Genomic DNA, 23,129 nt, shown 5'->3' with positions numbered 1-23,129 from the left:
TGCTTATTATAACTTAGGCATCGGAGGGTCCCCAGCTACAATTAGGGCCACCATAGTCACTTTGTTTTGTAACAGTTTGGTGTCATCTGTGGGAACGACAATAAGGCTATCCTGAATTTGCTTGCTATACGTTCATCTTCCTTGCAATGGTTAAAGGGAGGAAGAAGGCCTTGGTCACCATTGCTACACAAACCCTCGTACCAGAAGAGCAATATGCGAATCTTACTCCCTACTCTAAAGTTGGAGATCCAGCTGCATCTAGAATCCTTCAGAGCATGGATGGATTTACACGGTGCTTTAAGTTCGGTAATGTGCCGAGCATTCTCCATGACCTTGTCAGGGGCAACACGAAAGTGATACAGGCAACTGAAACCGAAGTCCATTAGTTCCTTCGCCCACCTCAATAAGACCTTCATCACGCAGTTCATCGGGGGAAATGATAAAGGGAAGCTAAACCACCCACTTCCTCATCGTTACCCAAAGGGAAGACAAGCTACTTAAAGACTACATTATCCGTTTCAATGATGGGGCGGTACAGGTGGATGACTACTCTGACCAAATAGCTCTGGTCTTCGTGATATCCAGTATGCGGGAGGAAAGCTCCTCTTCTCAATTTGCAAGAACCCTCCGACTACCTTGGTTGATTTCTTTAACTGAGCTCAGAAGTACTCTAACACAAAGCAACTCTTTAGATTGTGGAAAACTACTTGGAGCACAGGTAGCTTGGCTAAGGATAGGAAGCGCCCATAGTGGACAGTAAGAGGATAAAGGATGGTGATCCAAGCAGAGGTTAGCACCCAAGCCGACGACCGGAGAGCAGCTTCCACTCCCATACTCGATTGAACACGAGTCCTGAGTAAGTCTTTATGGAGATTCACGACAAAAGGATCCTGAAGTGTCCGAGTAGGATGAGTGCAAACAAGAGAGATAAGCGAAAGTACTGTTATTTTCACTGCGACCACGACTACACCACCACCGAATGTTTCAACCTCAAGAAAGATATTGAGTCCCTCATTCGAGGCGGACACTTAAGGAAATACATCAACAAGAGGAGAGACAAGAGACCCAACAAACGGGACAAGCAACAAAGCGACAAACATAATAATGAAGTGACGAGAAATACGCACTATATTCGGTGGACCCACATGAGGTGGGGACTCAAATAAAGCTCGCAGGGCTCATGCTTGAAACATCAGTAGCATCAGTGCAGAGCATCACATACACCTCATAAGTAAACCTACAAAATAGCAGAAGTTAATTCCCTCCAGCTTGACCTTCACTGAGGAAGACGCCCGAGGGATCCACTACCCACACAATGATACTTTCGTGGTGACTATGACCTGGGCCAACCATAAGGTGCACCGTATACTTGTGGACAACGATAGCCTAGCCAACATCCTCTTCATCACTTCCTTCAAAAAAATGAGGATTGAGAGATCCATATTACGTCCTGTTCGCACTCCCTTGCTAGGGTTTGCGGGGGAGAAAATTACCTATGAAGGAAGCATACTGCTACTCGTAACTACGGGAGAGGGCCACAACCAGACCATTGTGATGATTGACTTACTCATGGTCCATTGCCCCTCTGTCTACAACATAATATTAGGATGACCATCCCTCAATGTCATGAGAGCAGCGGTATCTACTTACCACCTTACAATGAAGTTCCCAACCGAGCATGGTGTTGGTCAGGTCAGAGGCGATCAGTACGAAGCCAAACAATGCTACTCAACGACGTTCTGGGCAAAAGCGCATTGACAAATAATGACGATTACATCTCTCTGTAAATGTTATCTTATCTAGCTCCTAGATTTGTCAAATTTTGTAGTGCCAAAACCTTTTGGAATCTGTATCTTGTGTAGCTCAACTTTATATCATTCTTGCCTACATTCAAGTACAAGTTTAAGAAGTTCAAATTCAAGTTCAATTAACTCGTACAAGCTCTAGAAGTTCAAAAACAAGAAGTTCAAGTACTAGATCAAGTTTTCAAGTTTCAACTATATCAAGACAGTGTGCATTACTTAAGAATTCAAGCTCAAGTAATCTTCTGAAGCTCAAGCTCATCTTTGAATATACAATGACAAGCTTCAAAGTACTTCAAGATGACAAGCTTCAAGTACTTCAAGATAAACTATCAACCAAAGTGAACGATGTTTCAATGTTCAATTTTCACCTATAAGGTATGAATGACCCTAGATTGACCATAAGTTAAGTCATATTGATTGCATACTTAATTTGGGTCATTATATAATTTTATATGCTTTTTCTCGACCAGTCCTAGCCTATGTTCGGCTAGTCCAAGTATTAGCTCGACCAGTCTACGGTTTGTTGTGAATTTTTAAAATTTCTGTTGGACCTTGACCAGTCCTGAAGACTGCTTGACCAGTCGAGCAAGCCACTCGACCAGTCGAGGATCGATCTTATCTTATCGCGCCCAAAATTTTGAATTCTTGTTGGTCCTTCGACCAGTCGAACTGACCACTGGGCCAGTCAAGTGAACAGTATTTTTGCCTATAAATTAAGGACGATTTTCAGAGATTTTCATTCCATTCCAAGATATTCAAGTCACAACTTTGAGAAAACTTGTCCCCATATCTGAGAAGCTAATTAGTTAGTATTTAAGATTCTTTTAATAGCTTTTTTATATTTGATTTTGTGATCTCTATTCAATTCTTTTTTCTTTTTTTTTGGTAAAGGGAATATTGATTTTACCCTTTTTGAGATCAAAATCAAATCAAGTAAGCCCAGGTCAATTTAATCTAAAAATCATTTAGATCTAAGAACCCTTTCATATGTGAGTTTGGACATTGAATATCTACATCGAATTGGTTCTACCGGGCTTCATCAGAAGGAGAATCTTCAGATAAGTACATTTTAATTTTCTGTATTTGGTTTGTAAGATTGTCAAAAAATCTTTCATTTTTAGTTTTGACTGAGATAGCCAGAAAATCTCAGTGAGTAGGGTTTTTTTATTATTGTGGTAGCCATTTGAAAACACAATTGTGAAGGTTTTGGGTGAACCTTGGAAAACCTATTTCATAGTGAAAGTCAATATCCCGTGGGTGAGGATATTGAGAGTGGAGTAGTTGTGTGGCTATTTTCTAACAGTTGGTGTACACACAAGCGAATCACTATAATTGTTGGTGTTGTGGTAGATGGTTGAATGAGGCTGAGTGTGTGAATGTTGTAATTTATTTTTCAGCATTTGTGATGAATGTTGTAATAGTAATAGAAATTTATTTCTATTTTATTCTTTATTCCTCTGTATTTGTTTGGGATTTTGATACACAGACCGTTCTAAAAATCAGGTTGTCCTACCATAAGCCATTGGTTTTTGGTATAAGGTTGTCCTTAGAATAACATTTGTATCAACCTCTCAATACTTGTACATTTGAGGTTGCTATTCATTTTTGTTATTTGAATTGATAAGTGTTATCTTTGTTTATTTCTTTCTTATTTTGCATTAAAATTTTTAATTTGGCATAGTCCAATTCACACCCCCCCTCCCCTCTAGGACTCTTTGCTCGGCCTTTTCACTCTCGACCCCTGAGAAGAATTAGTCGAAAGATGGTCTCTTGTGAAGGACCTAGTGGTTGTACCCCTCTGCGAGACTAACCTAACTCGCACGATTCAGGTCGGCTCGTTGCTAACCCTATGTCAGTGAGAGGAGATTGTCAGATGGTTACATTAAGCTTATAGACTTCCTTCCAGCTACACAGGCTTGGAATAATCCCTTTCAGTCAAGCACTGAACTTGTTGCCCAAGCACATAAAAAGACATCTACATCACGTTTAAATCTCTCCAGCAAGCAGTCCCTTGGGAGGAAATTAATCAAGACTTTTTTAAGGATGAGGAAATTAATCAAGATGGATATGCCTTTGAAAAAAAAAATCAAGAAGGATATCTATATTTCCATTATCTAAAGGTTATTATATGTGACCTTTTTTAAGAGTGCAATTACCCCACTTTTTCACAACATTCCTTTTGATGAATGAAAATTTATTATTAAAGAAATAAAGAAAAATAGAACAAGCCTCTTTCGAACTTGTTGATTTTAATCAACTTACATAAAAGCCTATTACATTGTGTCTACAAAAATTTTGTGTTCTCAAATAAAGGACGAATTTACATCAGGTAGGCAGCTAGTGTGAAAGTTTTGCCATAACCTTCATCATGATTTACGACAATACAACATTCCTAACTCATGCTAGGGCATTCCAATCAAGGACCCTGATAAAGTGAAATTGTGTAATATGATTTGTCTATCCAACCCCAATTCGTTAAGATAAGGATTGGATTATGGTGATGATGAGAACTAGCCTTTTTCACAAATGGGGCAAATGATAATAAATAGAATTTAAAATCATCTCCACTAAGAAATGCATTTGGTCATCTATCAATCATTCATTATCATTAAGTAAATGTGTCCTCCACCATGGAGGTTTTTAGTTTTCAAAGCACCATGATGGCATGGCAAATTACACATCAATTATTCTTTAAAACTCATTGATCAGTGTAAATCAATTACAAGTTTGGATTGTTCAATCCTAGATTGGCCAATCTGAGTATTTTCTTCCAATCCTATATTAAACAACACCATGCCCTCATTTATGCTCAATGAAAATCCTCCAAGAAGATATTGTGTAAGTGAATGGAGGATAACTATGCCTCATATATGTTTCACCATCCAATGGTGACTGATCATTTGACAACAAGTCTATCACCTAAATTTGCTGAAAAAACAAAGGAATAGAAAGAGTACAACTATTTTTAGCTAAAAAAACTAAAACTAAAAATAAAAATAGAGCAAGTTAAACACCATGACGTGTTTAAATCCAAGAATAATTTTTCATAAATCTAGATTAAGCTCGCAACGAGGTAACTTACAACATTGAACACAATTCAATCATGGGGGTAAGAAGATTGAGGTGACATAGTTCACACATGGCAGCATTGGTAAGGGAAGAGTGATTAACTAATCCACCATACCTTTTCCATAAGCAAGTTTTTTTTAAATGAAAAAAAAAAAAAAAAACAAATGCACAGTACATAGCATGGGTGTAAATAAACACAATGCTTTATAAAGAAAAGGAACAAATGTGCATAATTTTGAGTAGATCACATACCATCTCAATTGATAATAAAAATTAGAAACAATTCAACAAAGACTCAAATTCGAACAGTGAAATTAAGCAACTCGGCAAGGCTTTCAAATTATAATATAACAAAGACGGTCTTATGATTCATGAAACACCATGCAGTCAATAATCTAATAGTGGTCGACCAAACATTAAAAGTACACATGTAATGCCCTGAAAATCGGGGGTCGAGCTTAGCGTACCGTGCATGTAATGCTCCCATTATAATATCATAGAATAGGTTAGCTATTTCGTTGATTCCTCTATTTGGACTTCTAAAATGAGATTAGGGTTATGATTTCTTACCCAAATCATAGTCGAAACAAATTGAGTAGCGTAGTAAAGAGGCAATCTAGTGCGTGTAGTCGCACGAGAGAAACATCGCCTCGAGCTCCCTGACTTTCACTCTTCTTCTCACACTTTTCTCTTCTTTTCTCTCCTCTCTCCTAGGGTTTTAGGAAATTCGTATGGAATGAGAGAGGAGTCAGTTTAGGGCATTATATAGGCCCAGAAGTGATGTCAATGGCCCCAGGGCCATGGTATACATAGGTTATAGCCAAAAAGCGGTTGTTTCGGGCCAACGGAGCTCATCTGGAGGCCCATTACCTGCATACGGTCTGGAGGAAGTTCCCTAATGATGGATCCATGCCAGGCTAAGATTTTAGTTTGATCGAATTTATGGATCGACTGCGAAGGACCTGTTTCAGTTCAACGGTCATCGTCACTCGATCAGGGCCACAAGTACACTGACCTGTGTATGAAAATTTTCTTGATCCAAGGGTATAGTTGGGTCAGATTTTGATGGTCAGAAACCTTAAATTTGGTCTCCAAGTGAACGGCCCAAATCACTTAAGTTGAGTCCATATTCTAAAGATATTCGCGTTTCTCACACACTTCACTCCAAGCTCAAGTTGTGCGTTTGTGGACACTATTTGGACTCGATTCCCACAATGGTTGTCAAGCCTAGTAAGGCGGTCATAACCGTATAGTTTCACGGTTATTGGACTTTCGACGCGCGGTCCAGGCCCGATATGGAGTTTCAATGTGCTCCCGAGAGCAACTGGGTTTTGAGATTGATCCTATGTTTTTAAGTAATGTTGCGTTAGCGATTCTAATGGTTTTGGGTCTTACAGTTCATATAGAAAGTAGTTCAAGCTAATTTACCAATTAATTCAGTTTAATACTTAATTAATTTTTGTTTAATTTCTATAAAATTCGACCCTTAGTGATTTCTGCCTGAGGTGGTACTCGGGTCTTTGTACAGATTTTTTCGAGATGTTACAATCTACCTGCCTTAAAGAAAAATTTTATCCTCGAAATTAGTACCTTTTCTACTCCTCGAGAATTTGAAGGTAGTTCTTACGGACCTCGGCCTCTATTTCCCAAGTAGCCTCTTCCTCAGTATGATGCGTCCACAGTACCTTCACAAGCGGGATAACTTTACTGCGTAGCACTTGTTCCTTCCTGTCTAGAATATGTGTCGGTCGCAATACATAAGTAGCATCTTCACTCAACTGTATCTGCTCTCATTTGATGATGTGGGAAGGATCAGGAACGTATTTCTTCAGCATCGATAAATGAAATACGTTGTGCATGCCTGCGAGTGGTGTGGGCAAAGCAAAGCGGTAAGCTACCACACCCACTCGGTCTAGAATCTAGAACGGTCCAATAAATCGTGGTGTGAGCTTTCCCTTCTTACCAAATCGAAGGACTCCCTTCATGGGAGAAACTTTAAGAAACACATGGTCTCCGACCTCAAACTCTAGCTGTCGCTGTCTTGTATCAGCGTAACTCTTCTGTCTGCTCTGTGCTGCAAGAAGTCGACGTCCGATAATGTCGATCTTCTCTGAGGTCGCCTGCACCAGATATGGGCCAATTAAACTCTTCTCGCCAACCTCTGCCTAATAATACGGTGCTTTACACGGACGCCCATACAATGCTTCATAGGGAGCCATGCCAATGCTCGCCTGAAAGCTGTTGTTATAAGCGAACTCAGTATAGGGAAGACAGTCATCCCAACTGTCCTTGAAATCAAGCACACAAGCTCGCAACATATCCTCTAACACCTGATTCACCTGTTCCGTCTGCCCATCCTTCTATGGGTGGAACACAGTACTGAACTTCAATTTCACACCCATTGCTTCCTGGATGCGAGTCCATAAGATAGATGTGAATCGCGTGTCTCAATCTGACACAATCTCCATAGGCACTCCATGCAGATGTACTATCTCCTTGATGTACAACCTGGCCAAATCATTTGCTGAGTTTGAGACTCTAATCGGGAGGAAATGAGCCGATTTTGTCAATCGATCCACAATCACCCAAATGGAGTCATATCCCTTCCTCGTCTTCGGTAACCTTGAAATGAAATCCATAGAGATGAAATCCCATTTCTACTCAGCTATGGGCATGGGCTGAAGCAAACCAGGAGGTCAGCGATGTTCGACCTTGACCTGCTGGCACGTGAGACAATGGGACACGTAATCTGCTATGTGGGCCTTCATGTCGTCCCACCAATATGACTCTTTATATCTCGATACATCTTCGTACTACTAAGATGCATCGCCATCTTCAAATTATGCACAGCTTCGAGAACTTCCCTTCTCAAGTCATGGAGATTTGGGACGCATAGGCGGTCATGATAACGTAAACCCTCATCCGTACCAACTCTCCATTCAGAGTCTTCATCGTCACTAGCTCGTTTTCTCATCTTCAGCAACCATTCATCCTCCCCCTGAGCCACAATGATTCGGTCATCGATAAGTGGCTGCACACGAATGTGTGCGATGCTCTCGAATGACTCCTCTACTGTAAGCTTCTGCTTGAAGTCTCGCACAAATTCTACTATGTTCCATTCCTCGATCATCAGCGGAGCTGCAAATGCTATCGTCTTCTTGCGATTCAACGCGTCTGCCACAAGGTTGGCCTTACCAGGATAGTAGGAGACCTCAAACTTGAAGTCTTTCAAGGTTTCCACCTATCGTCGTTGCCTTATTTCAAGTCTCTCTGTATGAATATGTACCTGAGGCTCTTGTGGTCGCAAAAGAGCTCGAACTCCTCTTCGTAAAGGTAATGTCTCCAGAGCTTTAATGCAAAGATGATGGCCGCTAACTTCAGGTCGTGCGTATGGCAGTTTTCCTCGTGCTTCCTCAACTGTCGTAATGCATAGGCAATCACCCTGTCCTTCTGCACAAGAACACAACCTAAACCAACACGAGATGCGTCAGTGTATATGATATACTTGACCCCTTGCTCTGGCAATACTAGCACAGGGGCGGATGTCAGCTTATCCTTCAGTTCCTGAAAGGCTGCTTCTGCCTTCTCATTCCAGGCAGACTTAAGATCCTTCCGAGTGAGTTGAGACAACGGCCTAGCTATCTTGGAAAAGTCCCTAGTAAATCGGTGATAGTAGCCAGCAAGTCTCAGAAAACTCCTCACTTCTATAGCTGAACCGAGCTACTCCCAGCCCTGAACTGCAATCACCTTAACAAGGTCCACAGCTATTCCTTCCTTGGACACCACATGTCCCAGGAACTTGAGTTTTTCTTTTCAGAAGTCACATTTCTTGTACTGGGCAAATAACTGGTTCTCCCTGAGAGTATCAAAGACTGCTCACAGGTGCTCCTCGTGATCCTTTCGACTCTTGTAGTATATCAGGATGTCATCTATAAATATGATGACGAATCGATATATATATGGCCGAAACACCCTGTTCATCAGGTCCATGAACATGGCCGGTGCTTTTGTGAGTCCAAATGACATCACAAGGAACTTGTAGTGCCCAAAGCTGGTTCTGAACGCTGTCTTCTGTACGTCTTCATCCCTGATGCGCAACTGGTGATACCTTGACTGCAAGTCGATCTCAGTGAAATAGTACGCCCCTTTCAACTGATCGAACAAATCGTCTATCCTAGGCAAAGGATACTTGTTCTTCACCGTCACTTGATTCAACCTGCGATAATCAATACGCAATCGCAGTGATTCGTCCTTCTTCTTCACGAACAACACGGGCGCTCCCCAAGGAGATACGCTTGGTTGTATGAAGCCTGCATCCAATAAATCATCGATCTATCTCCTCAGTTCCTCCATCTCACATGGAGGCATGCGATAAGTCGGTAGAGATATAGGTGTTGCACCAGGCACTAGGTCGATGGTAAAATCGATCTCACGCTGAGGAGGTAATCCAGGTATCTTCCTGAACACGTCCGTAAAATCGTGAACTACTGGCGTATTCTCAAGTGTCGGACCACCAACATTCTCTAGTAAGGTAGCATAACAACTAATGCGGTAGTACCAACTGACCTGAACCGGGAATGTAAAGGTCGTGCCCTTAGGTCCATGGGCTGTCACCACCCTAGTATCACAATCGATCTCTGCCTTCATCTTGGTGAGTCAATCTATACTGAGGATCACATCGTAATGATATAGTAGGGCAATAATCAGGTCGACAAGTACTGTTCTGCTCCCTAAGTCTATCGAACAACCCTTACACATCTTGGTAGTGTTTGAGAAAGTCCTTGTGGTGGTAAGGAGTCTCAACCCGACCATAGGACTAGTTTCCAGCCCCAGTCGCTTGATTGTTGCACATGATATTATAGAGATAGTGGACCCGGTGTCCACCAATAAGAAGATTGGTGTACCTTGAACATGTGCTGTGACCTCGAAAGTCATCGGTGTTGTAACTGCTGTCTCGGATGCCTTAGCTGCAAGTGAGTGCACACGAGCTTGTTGAGGTCGATTCGGCTGTGGTACCATAAGTCGTTGAGGTGGCCTACTACGAGGTACATTAGGCCTATAGAAAGATTGTGCTGGTGGTACTGAACATAGGGGTGGAGTCAAGATAGCCTGATGAAGCTAGCGATTGATCTTCTGAGGCGGCGAGAAGTCGTTATCCCTCATCTTGGTGAAGCAGTAAGTATCTATATGGCCCGACCTCTTGCAGTAGGTGCACCATACATCCAATCGCCTAGGCTGTGTCAGTGGAGCTGTAAGCCGATGAGGAGAATCTGTACGCGGCCTCTTACCGAGGAACGGTCTGTTCGACAAACCTAGTCGAGGCCTAGGACCCATGGGCACCCGTGTATGGGATAGCCTGTCCCCATCCTGCTCAGATCGCAAAGACATGTTCACTAGCTCAGCATAGTTGGGTATGCTAGCACAACACATCTTCGAGCATATCTCGGGTCGCAGACCCTCAGAAAATCACCCCATTCGCATCGGCTCGTCTGCTAATATCAAGGGAGCATACCTGGCCAGCTCCGTGAACCTATTCTCGTATTCCGCCACAGTCATTCCTCCCCGCTGGAGGCGAAGGAACTCTCCCTCCTTCTCATTGTGGTAGGTGAGAGGGAAATACTTTCCGTGGAAGCATGTCTCGAAAGCATCCCATGTCCACACGTAACAAGGAGCAATGGTCCGAAGGATGCTGTCCCACTAGAGACTGGCTTCCTTCTCGAACATGTAGGTGATCAACTCAACCTGCTCTGCCTTAGTGCAGTGCAACGGTTTCAACATCTTAGAGATGCGGTCAAGCCAATACTCGGCCTCCTCGGGTTTGTGAGTACCCGCAAAAGTAGGAGGTCGGAAGTGCTGAAATCGCTCAAATAAGCCGCTGGCACTCATGTTTCCAGCAGGGTGCACAGGTGGTGCAGGTGGAACCACATTCATGTTCTGGGCAAGGGCCCCTGCTATGGTGGTCCAAATCTGCTGCTGCTACTGCATAAGGAGCATGATCTGCTCCAACCTATTAGGAGGAGAAGCCACCTGAGGCATGTGTAGTGTCGAGGTAGACGCACGGTTCTGTTCGGAAACCGGTGGTGCAGAAGGTGTTAGCCCATTGGTGGGGCTAGTGGCCGGTTGTGAATCCGGTATCATATCACTGTCAGGACCCAAGCTGGGGTCCGTGTGGCTATCGCTTAGGGGAGGTGCCCCGTCAAGCGATCCACTAAGTGCTAGACATGTAGTGTCCCGAGTAGTTTTCAGAGGCATTCCCTATACACAACATAGGGTGCAACACGTGTAAGATTAGTATAACAATACTCAACTTGTCAAGCATTCTACACATTTCATAACAAAAGAAGCTTCATGCGTTTTATTTAACTAAAATTGTCACAATACATGAGATTTAGTCTTACACGGATCATGACAGAAGATGCATGTGAGCTAATTTAAACAAAGCTTTAAACACCAAAACACACCAATAACTCTACCCTACTACTAAGCCTATCAAGGCTGTAACATAAAAAGCAAGAAAACAAAGAAAACTCAAAGAGGACTGCAACTAGTGACTAGTTGTTCGAATCTGGAGATGGTGGAGGAGCACCCTTATCCTGCAGACAGCACAGGAGAGCATTCAAGGTTCGAGACATCTTCTTAAATTTCTGTTTCATGAAGGCCCTATTCTCTTCAAGTTCGGCCCGGGTCTCTTTGACCTCCTGTCGCAGGGTGACTTGACCCTCCTCGATCTGGGCCAAGCGGGCTTCTAAAGCAGCCCGATCATGGTAGCGCTCATGTGTAGCAGGTGGAGAGCCCCCATCAGAGTCTTGGGCCTCCTCTTCTTCTTCTCCCTGCTCTTCCTCTTCGTCGCTTCCTTCCTCACCTTCCTCTTCCTCGCTTCCCTCTTCCTCTTCACTTTCTTCCTCTATCTCATCACCATACTCATCACAACGGGCTTGGCATGGTCGTGGCCCAAACCCATGTTGTTGAGCGTAGAGTCATTGATAAAGTGAATCGGCACAAAATCCGTGTCAAGTCGGTAGCCGAACTCTCGAGCAAGCTTGCATATAAGTCAGCCAAATGGGAGTGAAATGTCAGTCCTAGGAGAGCGTGCAGTCTGAACCATCTGGAGTAGGACAAATGTAGGAAGACATAGTTTGTCTCGCTGCCTCGCTCTGTATAGGAAGTCCACCATCAAACGCGTGCATTCGGTGTGATTACTCCACCTGGGATACACATTGTATGTGAATATGTGGTGGAGTAGGCGGAAGTCAGTAGTCATCTTTGTCGCTGAGAGGCAGTTGCCTCGACTCCAATGGATCAGTCGGCCGCAAAGAAATCACGTGCGGCGATCTCTTTCACGCGCACTCCTGAGGTTCTTCTCGCTAGCATGAACCTCACCGCGCTCCATCCCCATGATCTGAGCTATCACACCAACATCAACTGTGGCTTTCCACCTTTCCATGAGAATAATGAACTATAGAGGCTTCAGTGATGGGTCCTGTATATGGGCGTAGAGGGCTCGGATAGTGCTCTCACATGCACGTGACTTGCCCTCAAATATGAGACCCCATTTGGCGTCCACTAGGAGGTCCATCACCAGATAAAGCCCAAATAGTTTCTCGTCCACGTGAGCTTCACAGAGAACTTTACGACCCTAGAACCTACCATGTGCGATGCCCGGCGGTAGGGCCTTTAGAGCAGAATTTGGGGATCGAGGTCCCGTTTCGTCCTCCGCTCTCGTGCGGCGCTTGTACTTGCTTTGGCGCCCGCCTCGGACTGGTTGGGCTGCTAGGCCCGGCTTCATCTATGGAAGCCCTCTTCTTTCCCATGAGGGAAAGAAGTGTGGAGAGGGAGAAGATTGCAGCCACAAGCTCAAAAAGAGCCATGAAGCCAAGGAGCTTGAGAGATGGAATGGGTTGGTGGATATGGAGGTGTATAAGACACAAAGGTGGTTTGGTATGCTCAAATGAGAGGGATTAAGGGAGATAGGTGGTTGTAGAAGATGGGTTTGAGAGAATGGTGGAGGTGCATGCAAGAAAAGGAAGAAGATGAGATTGGAGGGGGGATTTGAGAGAGAAATGAGATTTTTAGAAGTTTGGAAAGCTTGGAGGGGTGGGAATAGAAGAAATGAATCAAATGGAAAAGATAGAAGGGGTCTCACACGATTTCGTGGGCCCCACACGCGTGTACACTGATCGGCCCGCCCGGCCCTCTGCGGCCCGACCGGCCCACTGACTGTGGACCGCGATCCATGGCGGTAGGGGCGATCCCAACATGGTCCGCTGGACCTCTGGGCGATGGCATCCCCCTCCCGGGGTGCCGGAAATGTGCAGGACCCACCTCGGGTCCAAGTGTTTTATGTGGTTTAGGCCCCCGAGCTCGTTTGGTGCAGTTACGGGTTCCAACTCGCGTATATTCACACTTGTCGGATTATTTGAGTACGGAATATGCCGAATCACCATCTACACTCGTTGACTGACGGTCTATATAGGTGTTGGGATCATCTTACATGATCACAGATGCTTACGGGTCATATTTCATGGTCAGTTTCGCTTGTCGGTGAAACTAAGAATCCTACAACTGTTTCTACGTTTTACCGCTCCCTCCTAAATCAAAGTACATCAGTGTGCATCGTGTTACCATAACTTAGGTCTAGTTTAATCCAAATCATGATCTGATACCAACTTGTAATGCCCTAAAAATCTCAGCTTCCGAGTTCCAACGCATCAGTTATGCAACATAGATAATGATGATTAAATGTTGTTCATCTTAGTGCATTAAACATGAATGTGATTACACTAAAACAACATATCATACTCCAGAGGTAATTAGATTCCCGCATAGTGTTATCGATGATATATATATATATATATATATATATATATATATATATATATATATATATATATATATATATATATATATAAAGCATATAAGTGGTTGTAAGTCCCCAGAGTATGAAATGTCACTAGGTTAAATAATTACATATATAGTTCTAAAATTTACAAAATAATATAATGTAATGGCATCTAATCCATATCTCTATGACCCTGTCGACACAACTCCAGGTCAACATAGACCCGCCAGAGAGTTGCATGTAGGAGAACTCCTCCTCATCATCATAAAAGTAGGGCTCCGCCTCGTAAGCCTCGCCCTCATCTGAAACTAAAACAGAGTTTGGTTGGTGTTTTAAAACACCGTCCCAGAGTGGGACTAAGTGATTAACTCAGCGGTACTATAAGGCAAAGGTCAACGTGTTATCAATTCAGTCAAGCAGTAATGATAAAGCATTACAACAAGCATTCCCTAACTACTCTGGTTAATGCAAGGATGATATGCATTGATGATGCATGCCCTCACCTGCATTCCCTCTGCGACATCATCTCATGGTCGCACATGCTAAACTCCCACTGTGCTAAACTCCCACGCCAAAGGCACATGCAATGCGGTACATGGTCGTGTTAGACAAGTCCTTAATTAGACCTATTCATACAGCAGATTCGGGAAGCTAAGGTACCTCCCTTTATATCATTTACCCAAACGATGATCCATCTAGGGTCGTCAATCCTAGTTAATCACATACGATAGGCAAGTTATAGAGCAACATTACCCCTGATTTAAAAGTAGTGAATAGGCAAGTTCATGTCACTACGAAGAGACTTGTTACCTCAGCGTAGGCCTTAGTTTATACTCGAGGTTACTACGGAAAGTCTCGTCACCTTAGCGTAGGCCGACAGCTCAAATACGGTGTCTCATACACCACTATATTCAGCTCATGAGTTTGTATTACTCATAGGTCACTATGGGGATGCTCGTCACCCCAGCATAGGCCGACAGCTCGACTATAGTGTCCCATATACCACCATACCCGGCTCGTGAGTCTTAACAAATCATGGTACCAAGGTTAAATGAGCTTTGCATTGGTAAGTGGTACCTTAGATTCAAGCAGTAGCGTCCATACATGGTAAACACATATTAGGCCAATCGGGTTACTTGACAAGTCAGATTGGTACGAGCGCACGCTAAATTAATCAACATGGAGTGCATATGCACTCATCGTGGCCTAACCACTGTCGATAATCACCATACGACTCGGATTCATCGAACGTATCCGTTGTGGCGAAACTAATTCGGCCACTAGATCGAAAATTATTACCGATTGCCTGGACTACATGGTAGTCTCAATCATACTCAAAAGTAGTTGATATTCACATGTGATAATCATAACAACAATTTAACAACAAATATAAATACAATAATCATTTGAGCATTTTATCAAACACATAGAACATGTTAATATATATATGCATCTTATACAAAAATCACGTAGTAGCAATATAGATTACATGAAGAGAACTATAGATATTTGTAAGGTAGTTGAGAATCCTATCTCAATATTCTTATTAAATACAATTTGTCAAACAATTTTTTATTCAAACATTTTGTCAAACACTTAGACTACACTTTACTACATACATGACTAAGTTAGTTATAGCATATAGTATGGCAAATCCTTTCACAAGGGAATTGTCATACCTACAACAAACATGTATTTTCAGTTAATAATCATAGCAAACACAAATCATAATTTCATATTCATTCAAACATTTCAACAAACACATGAAATGCATTATATAAACATATAGTTCATACACATATATAATCTATCGAATACATCGTAACTAAGATCATATGGCAATAATAAAGTTAGACATAAATTATAGCTGACATTGAAAGCCTTGAAAACTATAACCCAAACGTTTATAGTCCGCACCTTCCGTCGGTAAATTCGTATCGAACTCAGTTCGAACACTACGTCTTTGTTTATGGTGCAACGGCTACCTGAATCACGGAATAGGTTAGCTATTTCGTTGATTCCTCTATTTGGACTTCCAAAATAAGATTAGGGTTAGAATTCCTTACCCAAATTAGAGTCGAAACGAATTAAGTAGCATAGCAAAGAGGCAATCTAGTGCGTGTAATCGCACGAGAGAAACACCGCCTCGATCTCCTTGACTTTCACTCTTCTCCTCTCACTTTTCTCTTCTTTTCTCTCTTCTCTCTCTTAGGGTTTTAGGAAATTCGTATGGAATGAGAGAGGAGTAGGTTTAGGGCATTATATAGGCCCAAAAGTGATATCAATGGCCCTAGGGCCATGGTATACTTAGGTTATAGCCAAAAAGCAGTTGTTTCGGGCGAATGGAGCTCATCTGGAGGCCCATTACCTGCATACAGTCTAGCGGAAGTTTCCCGACGATGGATCCATGTTAGGCTAAGATTTCGGTCTCATTGGATTTATGGATCAACCGCGGAGAACCTGTTTTAAGTCAATGGTCATCGTCACTCGATCGGGGCCACAAGTACACTGACCTGTATATGGAAATTTCCTTGATCCTAGGGTGTAGTTGGGTCAGATTTTGATAGTCAGAAACCTTAAATTTATCCTGCAAGTGAATGGCCCAAATCACTTAAGTTAAGTCCATATTTTAAAGATATTCGCGTTTCTCACACACTTCGCTCCAAGCTCAAGTTGTACGTTTCTGGACACTATTTGGACTCGATTCCCGTGATTATTGTCAAGCCCAGTAAGGCGGTCATAACCGTATAGTTTTGCGGTCATCGGACTTTCAGCGCGCGGTTCAGGCCCATACGGAGTTTCAATGTGCTCCTGAGAGCAACTGGGTTTTGAGATTGATCCTAGGTTTCTAGGTAATGTTGCGTTAGCGATTCTAATGGTTTTGAGTTTTACAGTTCGTATAAAAAGTAGTTCAAGCTAATTTACCGATTAATTCAGTTTAGTACATAATTAATTTTTTTTAAATTTCTACAGAATTTGACCCTTAGTGATTTTTGCTTGAGGTGGTACTTGGGTCTTTATACGGATTTTTCCGAGAGTAACAACACAGTAGGGTACAACACTTGGTAGTTTTGAACTCATTATGTATAGAAAGGCAACATACTAACAAATCAGAACAAGCTTGTTATAGTTGTTGGGGGAGTAATAGCTATTGCAGCGAGGATTTATTTCCACATTTAAATTGGAAGTTAAATGAATAAAATTAAATTATTATTATTATTTTTTTAAATTTTCATTTTTCCAAATTTGAAAATCAGACGTGAAAATTCATGATTAAGTATGCAAAACGTGCAAAGCCATGGATTACTATATTGATTTAATAGATCCAAAGTAATTTAAACAAGAGAATAATTTAAATTATTCAAAGCTCAACTATTGGGTTCATAATACTGCACACTCTTTGATTCAATTACACGCCCAAATCCCATTTTATTTCAAAACAAATGAAAATGATTAGTGGAAATCTTCTTAGCAATATAATTAAAAGATATAATATAAAAAATTAGGTTTTTGGATTTTTAACGATCTTTTAAATTTTTTTTAAAAGGGAAATAATGCAGCTATAATATTTATGTATTGAATATATCAGAAAACTTATAACAGTGATTACGATGCATATCCATGATGTAAACGATTTTATAACAATGTTTTTTTAAAATTTGAAGTGTATATACATTAATATATTGTGATATGTTGACTGATATTGGGAAGTCTAATAACTACTGTTTAGTTTCATATGGGCATTATGCTCGGTCAATACTATCAATATTGTAATGATTTTTGTAAACTTGACCAATAAAAATTATTGAAAATATTAATATAATAATATATAAATATTTTTCAAGAGAGTTTGAAATAAAGTTCGACCATCCATTTAATTTGACTTCTTAATAAGTCTCTTATGGTTCATCGCCATCGTGTAATTATCCACAATATTCCAACGACCCAATCCTGACTTGGTCGCTCTCCCAACATGCTTCTAATTGAGTCAAATTTGTATACATGGCTTTAAGAATACACAAAAAATAATATTATCTCATCACATCATGCAACGTAACACAAAGTGATAAGGACATAAGATTCATATATGGACTATCACACTCACATAGTGACTAGACTAGATTAATCCGTCACCTGTACATAACTAGTCTTGTAGTAAATTCAAATATGGTGAATGATTAAACATTTGTTGTTTATGTGATCATCACGTGGGATCCATCTAACCAACCAATAATCCATCCATACTATTATACACATGTTTACAATATTTAACTGTGTGAAGCGATTATGCCTATCCGTATGAGATCCCATATTGATTATCTCATAAATCAGGATGGAGGTATATATCTCATGTGTACATACACCTCAATATGCATCATTCCTATTATGCTTACATGCACATTGATTTACACCAGGCAAGAAGCATACCAAACCTTTAATCAATGAATTTTGGCTACATCTCATTACAATAGCCAATCCGAATATCCGTATGTATATATTATCATGAAACCACCACATTCATATATATATATATATATATATATATCATATATATTCATATATATGATATATATCTATATATATATATATATATATATATATATATCATAATGAATAAGAGAGGCGATGGCTAAACTATTTGTCTTAATGCTAGCGGCTTAATTCCATAGGGCTCAGGCTTAGGTCTTTAAACTTGGTCAGAGGGCTGGGCTTGGGTTTGATACATAGGCTTAGTATTGGCTAGGCCAGGCCCAATTCAACCCTTGTTAGCTTAGTCTTATAATCAAGTAAGCTACTATTATGCAAAAAAAAGGATGATGATTTGAAGACACTTGTGAAGGCCCATTCAACTTTTGCCTATAAGTTAAAAGAACATTTTGAATAAGGTTTATGTTTTTATAATCAAAACTATTTATATAACGAAATTGTTCCATATAAAATGGATATCGGGGAAATACTCAGATTCATAGGATTTTGAACATTTGATCATATCACTATTTTACTTACTAATGCAGGGCAAAGACTAGGCCGAGGGCTAAGCTAGGGCTAGAGCTCAAGGGACTAAAGTCATGCAAGGACCAACGTTGGCCCACTGCCACCCTAATGTTGAACCCAGTGAAGGTTTTATTGGTGGGTGCTCCATTCTCACTGTTGTTTCATGCTGTGTGGTGAACTTAATTTTTGGATATGTCTGATCTTTGACTTCATGTCCTGGCATGAAATGGTCGAATTGATGAACAAAGTGGATGCACATATCTTAATAGCCTGTAAAGCTATTGGCCACCACTCCGTGTACTCCGCAACAATTCACATACTGCACCGTGCCACAAATGATGTGACTTCCCGCCCCATCAAAAAAGGTTACTAGCTATCAGTTGTCAAACTACTAAAATACCCCACATTATATTTTTAAGCGACCAAATTATCCTAACCTGGAAATAGTAATAAGGGCATAACTCTTTCGAAAAAGGTTTTTGATAAAAGTGATGTATTAATTTAAGTAATTACTATTGGAGTACCTTCATTTAGATTTTTTTTTTAATGAAAATTCGTTCTGTGAGTTGGGTATTCGACGACTTTGTTTACATGACCCATATTAGTTCAAGGCAAAAAAAAAATCAACTACATCCATTGATTCAGGTGGACTATATGATAAAAAATTGGGCCCACCCTGCTAAATTTACACCTGGGGTACAAACATCAAGACCATCGTGATTCAGGTGGGCCACGCCAAGGGAAACAATTGGGAGGGTAAGGGTTGTCCCAAATAAGGGTGACACACCTGGTGGTCGGGTGTGCTTAACATAAACATCATAGTTGGGCCCACACAAGTAGCAACCCCTTCTCCTTGTGTGGCGACCCGAGGGCAGGGTACTCCGTTGATAATTACTTAAATTAAAGAAAGGCACCATAATATAAAAAGATTTAATTTTAGCAAAATTATCTAATTAAAAAAAAGTATTTTTACAAATTAATACCTCATTAATATAGTATTTACATCCTAATTGTTAGTGCACTTCTTTGTCAATCATGTGGATCAGTATGTTAGTGAGTTGGTTGAGCTGCTGGAAGCTAAAGACCGAAGACACATGAAAACATGAAGCATCAAATAGTACATGAACGTGTAATTTAGGGTGCCTTAGTGACCCTAACCTCACACCCAAAACAACCTTTCCTTTACGTGATATGTTCTCAAATATGTAGACCTTTGTTTGATCATCATTTAGCCTTAGTAACTTCATTGAAACATACTTAGATAGGCTATGGAGGTTCAAAGTTGTTGTAAAATCGTATAGCCTAAAAACAACAAAGCTCTGGGTGAATTCGATCGATCCTCGATTAATTGAGCGAATCTTCGATCGATGAAACTTGCCTAAAAGTATCCAACGAGCTAAAAAGGAAAATTTGGATTTACTCGATTGATCGATTGACACTAGCTATTATTTTTTTGTTTTATAGCCGTTGCAAATCAGCTTATTTATAAAAAGGGCATTCGGACCTCGGGCATTTTGATAGATTTTTGGTGTCATTAGAGCTTAGGTGATTTCTCACCCTTAATCCATTTGTTAAGCTTCTAATCCTAATAGATTCAAGTAATTTTCCTTAAGATTTATCACTCTAGAGAGGATTCTAACCTCTATTATGAGGGTGCACCTGATCTCTACCATTTTATAGTGAATAGACACAATCCCATAGGTAAATTCTTAGTCTATTAACATGTAGAATACCAATGTAGGTGAATCTCCTTTGAAAAACAACTATTCATTTAGTTGTAGGAGATTTTATCATCTCCTACTACCTTAGCACCTCATAGGTACATCGCATGCAAGGTATTTGATCATGGAGTTGAATCATCTGCATCAATGATTGTGAGAGAAAATGAGAAGCTAATTCAAGTATGTGAGATAATCGAACAACTATCTCAAGAAGGTGCATCAACGGTGTTCAATCCGACAAGGAAGGTTGCTAATTGTAAGAGTCTACATACTTTTTCCTTGTATACGATTGAGTATAGAGTCCATGATTTAAACTTGCGTATGTTCTTGTGTAGGACCGTGTCGCCACTAACATGGGTGAATACATGTATAAATCATTGTGTAGGTCTCTGATGGGAGCGTACGTATGTTAAGTCCTTGTGTAGGCCTCTGATGGGAATGTACGTGTATTAAATCATTGTGTAAGCTTCCAATGGAAGTGTGCGTTTGTAATACTTTGTATAGACTTTCGGCATGAGTATACGCTTGTAAAGGTTAAGGGTTATTAAAAACTTATAAGATTGTGAAATCCAATACACTTGAGGAGAGTGCGTCCAATGGGAGTAGAGTAAGTAATTAGCCGAACTACTATATATCCATGTGTTTGCGATTGTTAATGTTTTCATTTCTATTCATACATGTGTTTAATTAGTTTAATTATATGAATGCTTGAATTAGATTGTATACTAAACACCTAACTTGTAAGCATACACAATCTCACTATCTCTATCATATAAAATATTGTTGCATTAATTATAGTCTATTAGAATTGGACCCTTATGCATTAATTGTTCATAAATGGTAAATTAATTAATCGGGTAAAAAAAATTTAAGTGGTTTTATTCACACCTCCTCTAGGACTTAACCATAATTCTAAGCTCCACTAAGCTTTCGCGTGCCATGGTAGACAATCCACGCAATTTCACCGATACCTTTTTAAATTATGTTTTCATCAAGATACCTTACTAATCAAGTTATTGTCAAAGAGGTACCTTCTGTTAGTTTTTCTTAACTTCGATTGTATTTTTTTAAATGACAAAAATAGCCACCAAAGTTGCGTAAGAAAATTATAGTTGTACGCAAGTCGAACCGAGTCGAGCTTGGCACCGCTCGGCTCGGCTCTGCTAGCAACCAACCCCAAATCGAACTAGGCTAGGCTCGGCTTGGTCCTCGAGCCTAGCTGGCCAACTCGGCTCAGTTCGGTCAGTAGCTCAGGCCATTTCGAGTCAAGTTTGAGCCTATGCGACATTTTCTCAAACACAGATTGCATCTTCAATTTCTCACACTTCGAATATAAATCAGTAAAATTGCTTTACAGACATTTCATTAAACACTCGGCGAGTAACATAAAGATTAAGAAATGAGAGCAACCTTACAATATAAAAGTTTTTTTTTTTTTTTTTTTCTCGTGGGGATTTGTTTCTTTGATCTTCCCCCGAATATTTATTTTGAAAATCTTCTCTCGAATACGAATTTTGAAAATACACTGACATGAGGGCAGTCTAAGAAACAATACTTCGTTGAGGCATTTTATCAAACACTCGGCAAGAAGCATCAAGATCAAAATGATTGAGTCACCGGGCTGATTCAATCCGAATCTATTTGAGTCAGGGTTTGAATTCAGTTTCAAGCCGATGCAAGTTGAACTTTTTTGAGTTGAGTCGAGTCGAGCGAGGTAACTGAACTAACTAGACATATGTATACGTCTAAAGAAAATTAAGAATGTAATTAGATGGAAAGCGGGTTGCCTCCTAGCTCCTCCTGGATGATAATCAGTCTAGGTAAAGGTTGTGTGGGGCCCATGTAATACAAGCGTTTTATCCATGCCATCCATCCATTTTTACAGGTCGTTTTAGGGGATGAGTCCCAAACTGAGGTAGACTCAAGGCTCAAGTTGACCACACCACAGGAAGCAGTGGTGATAATAACACCCACTGTCCAAATCTTCCTATGGGCCATGGTGATGCTTATTTTCCATCTAACCTGCTCATAATGTCATATAGTAGTGGATGAAAGGAAAAAATAAATTTAAGCTTGATCCAAAACTTATGTGGCCTGTAAAAAGTTTTCAACATGGATGTTTAATCCCCAATGTATGGTTCACTTGAGCCTTTCAACTACCCCATTTTATAGCTTGCATCCTGAAATGATTTGGCAAAATGGATGCCGTGGGCCCACATAACACTGCCTGGATGGACTGAATCCAACCCAAGGTACAGCAGGCAGCCCCATGTCTTTCTCTCACGGGTCACTGCAACACGTGGATCAATCCAGACCCTCCGAAAAGTGAGACACCATTGCAATTGTTTATCAATATTTGCCGTTCAATTAGTGGCTACCGGCATGATGCTTAGAAAAATGGTGAATATTTTAAAATTTACGGCCAAACAAAGGGAAGCCGATTAGGTGCGGCACTGATTGTGGAGCCCACCTTAATTTGTACATAGTATATCAACACTGTTTATCCATTTCTCCTGCTCATTTTATAGTATGAACCCAAAAACCAGGCAGATCCAAATCTCAGGTGGACCACAATGTCCATCGTTAAAAAAAATTTGTGGGCTACAAAAGTTTTGGATCAAGCTTATATTTATTTATTTTTTCCTTTATCCAAGTCTGTGTCTGGTGCTGTCGCGGTCCGGGCACGGGCCTGGCCTGACG

Source organism: Magnolia sinica, chromosome 3, assembly GCF_029962835.1.
Source record: "Magnolia sinica isolate HGM2019 chromosome 3, MsV1, whole genome shotgun sequence".
In the NCBI taxonomy this organism is placed as follows: domain Eukaryota; kingdom Viridiplantae; phylum Streptophyta; class Magnoliopsida; order Magnoliales; family Magnoliaceae; genus Magnolia; species Magnolia sinica.
The sequence above is the reverse complement of the archived record's forward strand: the minus strand, read 5'-3'. Positions refer to the sequence as shown.